This window comes from Bactrocera dorsalis, chromosome 5 (genome assembly GCF_023373825.1).
Source record: "Bactrocera dorsalis isolate Fly_Bdor chromosome 5, ASM2337382v1, whole genome shotgun sequence".
NCBI lineage: Eukaryota > Metazoa > Arthropoda > Insecta > Diptera > Tephritidae > Bactrocera > Bactrocera dorsalis.
This window is the reverse complement of record NC_064307.1, coordinates 29,019,014-29,025,013: the sequence shown is the minus strand read 5'-3', so window position 1 is coordinate 29,025,013 and position 6,000 is coordinate 29,019,014.

Genomic DNA, 6,000 nt, shown 5'->3' with positions numbered 1-6,000 from the left:
AATATCCAAGCTGTCCTCACTTTAAATCTTTAAATATGAGTATTGATATACGGGACTCTAATGCTAATATTTTTTTCGATAATGAAACCGTTATGTGCATGTGCGCTTTTCTTTATTTGAATAGTCATCCTTTGTCTATATTGATTGACACCAAAGTGATTTCATTTGCTCTTTTTCCAATTCGCAATCAACTTTTGTCGGCGCACAGCTCTTTTTCGTGCTTTTGTATTCTTGATATTGTTTGTATTGTGATATTTTTAATTGTCATATTGGAAAAAAGGCACCAACGTGCCACACCTATGTATGTATGTGCATACGGTTGGTTGTGTGTCGCACGATGAGGTTGTCATTATACTGGAATTCGCATTTTGTTTTTGCAATTTGTTAGTGTAATCGCTGTCAGTTTGCTGCTATTTGTAACTGCAACATTCTTATTCTCCTATCCGCTTGTTGTTGTTGTTGTTGTTTGTTGTACGTAGCACATTTCATTTGATTGCAGTTGTTGGAAATTGTGACATTAGCGGAAATGAGATTTTGAAATTGTATTTACACGCAACTGCAGGCACACGCACACTCCAACAGATAACTGTATATGCAAATTCACCGTTTTGTATATTTGTGCATGTGTGTGACACTATTGAGTCTATCGGTATGCGTGTGTTAAATTAAGCGCATTTTATTTTGTTATTTGCGCATTAACATCATCATCATCGTGCCCCTCAACAGAATGACGAACGCGCTGCTCGTCTAAGCGTACAACCAGCATTTGTCTGTTCGGGCCTGTGTTTGTGTTAACTGATTAAAAGCACTTGTCTCTGAATGCAATTTGATGCGAACACACGCAGCTTCGGCCGCATGCAATGAGCTAGCTAATCCTATACGCTACGCGACCATTTCGCCCCAAAGCAGTGAAAGTAGTATTATGACTTCGGCACTAGTTCAGAACGAGTTTTGAGTCATAATCAAAAATCTCTTTTATATACTCTTGCCTCATGAAGAAAAATTAGATTAAATGTATATTTCTGGAGTCCATCTATTACCCGCTTATATACAAGGTATGTTCAAAAAATAACAGAAATTTTCGTTTTTAGAAAAATGTTACAGTCTTCAATATAGTCCCAATTTACTATTATGCACTTAGGCCACGCTTCTTCCAATCGGCAAAACATTTCTCACACTAGATTATTGGGATAACGTCAACCTCTTTTGACCACGTTCATCTATCTGTCTTGTAAAGCAACAGCCCTTTAAGGCAAATCGGATTTACGAATAGAGCGATTCGTAATTTTTGAGTCAGATTTTATTCAGCGTTGAGGCCCATTTCTGTCTCAACGTGTATATATGTAAACAAGCAAAATTGCCGCATTTGGGACAAAGAGTAACGTGAAGAGATTCAAGGGCTGCCATTTCATCCAGAAAAAACAACGGTTTGGTGTGGTTTGTGGGTCTGTAGAATCGTAGGTCCATATTTCAAAAATGATACCGGTGAGAACACAATTTAAATTTTGACGACCGTTATTGCGCCATGACATCCGACTATATTGCCTGAAATTGAAGCTCGTGATTTCGACGACATTTAGCTCTAGCACGACAGCGCCACTTTCCACACATCGAATCAATGAATGAATTTATTGAGAGAACACTTCGGTGAGCAGATAATTTCCAAAAGATCGTATGATATCACGCGTGGTACTTTTTCCTATGGAGATATGTAAAGTCCAAAGTCTATGTTGACAATCCCCCTTCGATTCAGGGCTTGGAACAAAACATCACGCGCGTCATTCGCCAGTTATCAATCGAAATGCTCGAGTCATCGGATATTGGACCTGACGGAGAAACCAACTAAGTAAGACAAAGCCAACATTTGAAAGAGATAATCTTCAAAAAATAAATGCCGAGGAATCATCTTTCGAATTATAATAAACATTACCCATTAAGTTTGAAGCTTCTGTGTTTTTTCTTTAAAAATATTGGGAAATTCGAAATAGATCACCCTTTAAGTATGTAGAGTCAAAAGTAGTATGAATAGTTTACAAGAATCTCACATAATGGGTCGTAAACTCAATTAAAATGTAATGACCAACATAGTCGGTATAAGGTTTGTTAGAAAAACAAAAAATCATTATATGTAGTACATGGGAGTTGGGGTAGTATCAACCGATTTTATCTATTTTTGCCAATACCACATACTACTAGCATTCCACATACTAATAAAATGTTCCCTGGGTTTGATTAAGGTACCTCACATACAATCATCAATCATATGAAGTAAAGTTACCCGAATTTTACATGTTTGTTATATGGAGTCTAGGTCAAACTTCGCTCAAATTTATCTATTTTAGGCGCAAAGGTACACTATGACGAGTAAAACACGCTTTCACATTTTCGTTAAGATAACTCATATAATGGGCAATATATGCGGTATAAAATCACCCGAAAGTTCGAGAATATTTATATTAGGTATATGGGGGCTAAGGGCAGTTTAACCTATTTGTGAGACACAGAGATACTACAAGCAGAAATAATTCTCTCTGAATTTCAACTGTAACTATATTCGTAAGCGCCTCATAATACCAAGATAAAATTTTTTGTTGACGGTTTGACCAGTTGGAACGTATTCATAGCGGACGACACCACAAATATCAGAGAAAACAATCATCACTTTCGATCCGCGAATGAAATTCAGCTCCATCGGAACAAGTCTTACAACAATGCGTTGCATGCCCAATTTTTCATACATAACCGTACGTACGCTCTCGTGTGACATCTCCAATTTATGAGCAATTTCTCTCAAGCTCACATGATTATTTTCGGCAACAATTTCCTTCTCTTTTCCAGAACGACGCATGTCTTCGACGGTCTCCCGACCCTCCTTGAATGCTCTTTACCACTCGTAAGTGTGCATTTTTGATAGAGCAGATTCACCAAAAGCAACATTTTCAATGTATCGGCGCACGTTCGTTCGCAACACAAAACTTAACACAAATACGTTGATCAATCTTTTCGGCTATTGTAAAATTCGACAAACACAACTGAGGTCGACTGACATAAACAGCTGCTGGAAACACACTGGTTGACTATGCCGCGCTAATTTTTGGCATCATAATTAAGGACAGTTGTGCCAACCTAAGAAAAAATTTATATTTAAGTGAAGAATTTCCGATACTTTCTTGACAGGGTGTATAATCAAATCTAATCTCTAATTTTCATATTTTGTATAATATATTATAAAACATGCTTTCACTTTATTGTTCGTAATTTTACTTTTCGAAAAATATAAAAAAGTACTAATTTTAAATGATTTTTTTTATCGAAATATATCGACAAAGTTGAGATCACACAATGATTATCTAGTTAACTAACTATATATTGATGTACTCCAAAGCTAGGAAGAATTGTACATTATTGGATGACGTATCCTATAATGTGGTACGAGATTATCGAAATATCGTTAAATCGAATCAACAATAAAAAAAAACGAAACAAAATTATCACTTCCCCACTGGCATCCTTGCGATTTGTAGAAGAGCAAGTGCTTGTGTGTATTTGTACCTTAAGTGAACGAAAGGATTAAGTATTTGTTTAGTTAAGTAAAACGAATGGCAGAGGTTGACAAGCCCGCCATGACAAGCATATTGAAATCAAGTTGATTTTGGTTATTTGCACACATCCACGAGTATATACATTTATACACAAGTATGTATGCGAGTAGTTGTGTACAAAAATGTGTATTTTGGATTGTTTGCTTTAATTTTGGTTTCTCACTCGCATTTGTTTGTTTACGCAAACATGACACCGCTGCACCCAAACTCATACACCCGTCAGCCCTCAGTTCTTAGCGCCCGACTCACTCATTCATAATTTTGTTTGTACTATTTTTATGGCGCACCCTGTCATCACTGTGACCACGTTAAATTCACAGAATATTAAAATGTTCATTTTTGACGAGGGCACAGAATCCTGCAATTTCACATCAACATAAGCGTTAATGTCGGCGATGGCAATGATCGCTGCATTGTTCATTTTGTTGACACAATGTTGCCTTTGGGTTAATTTTCACTTTATTCGCTCTTTTTTTTTGTGTGATGGATAGGTGTGGCACTACTGCAGTGCGTCAGTACCGCTGTTAAATGACGATTTGGATTAAATATTAATTTCCATTGCAAACAAAAATGCGATAACTTACCATATACATACCTTCGGCGACAATAAGTGAAAGAGATAAAATAATTCAATATGAAACTCAAACTGTTATTTAAATTTTCGTTGTTTGCAATAAGTGAGTCGATTTTGAATTACTGGTTTGTTGACAAGTAACGCTTTCCCGGGGTTAATTTTGGACGAACTATTGTATGGTTTATGAAATGTTGGTATCATGTATACATGAAAAACCCCAGGTTACACACATAGATAGTGGCCCGTCTTATAAATAAGATACTTTCATGACCGTTGACCGCGTGATACGGAAGAAGCCGGTGAATTCTGTTGAGCCTGATTTGTTTGAAGATGTTGTCAGAAGATGACCTGTTCATCGACGAAAGGCTTTCATGTGAAGATCATCTCGAATAACTCTTGACCAGAGTAATGGTCGATTTATCCATTTCCATAGACAACATTTTCTAAATTCTAAGGAATTTCCGCGAATGCGTTTGTGAACAGTTTTATGACTGAATTTGTTGTTCTACCAACTGACAATCAGCAGTGTTTGGAACTGTTTAAACGTGATAAACCTCGAATTTTTGCATCGACAATCGTCAGTAAATGAAACGTGTACAATTATTTTACTCTGCAGTCTTTAAACCAAAATCTAAAATGTTGAAAACCTCAAGTCATGGCACCTATATTTGTTTTAAAGAGATTCTTTATACTCGGTCTTTCAACCTCAATAATAAGCAATGATAAGTATAAAAAACAAATTTTGCCAAGACATATGTATATATTTTTGAAAGGAGCACCAGATATTTAGCCTGTCTGGTACGTTGTTTATGTGAACCGGCTCACTAAAACCTATTGATGGTTTTGGAATTAAATTACATTGTGCTTTTATCGGAGTTTTCTGCAACAAGGAGCTTTTTTATGGTTTCACCTTCTAACGAAATAAGTCATTATATAATTTTGTGCTTTTGTCAATTTAGTTCATACCTCAACTCAACTCATTAGTTATAAGCTCCAAAAGCTTGGAAAAGCTTTGCTCAATAAACAAGCAATAAACAGAACATTCAAATATTTTAAAATGGTATTCTGTTGTTTTGTTTATTGTAGCATTTTTTACAAAATAAAATAACTTAAAAATAAATCTGCCTTACTCGACTAAATTTGTGATATTTTAGGATCGCCATCAAATTTTGTTTCTTAATAACTTTATCTCGATATATATGACATATTTGACACAAAAACATGTCTTCACGAAATTACGAGTAACCAAAATTGAAATATTTTAAAAACGACGACATGTTGTCAGTATGCTGTATCTTTATATAATTAAAATACATACTAAATATCTCCTAAACCACTTAATCTACATCAAAATAATCATTTCGCCTAGCATTGCATTTCACAGAAAAATGGGAAAATAACAACGAACAAAATTGAACAATGGGTCTGTTACTGCCACTTTTATGTGAAATCATATATTAACTATTCGAATAATTTGAACCACTTTTGGGTTCGTCTTATTACGTACCATTACCTCTCGTACTAGCCATATAACAAAATTTTTAATCTCTTCAGATTATTTTATTATTTACTATATGTACGTCAAGCCCAAAATGAAGACACTGAAATAGAACTTTGCACATCCAGTGCCTCAAAGCATGTACATGAAATAAATGTCTAAAGGCCGCTTTCATCTAACATGTTCTAACTATTCTTCTTATATTTCGGTATAAAGTCGATTTTTTTGTATACTCACTTAGCAATGTCTCGAATTGCTTCAAAAATATTATCTTCACATATGTATATTCGGACTATTTGTTTCACCAACGTAAATTCTCACCAACA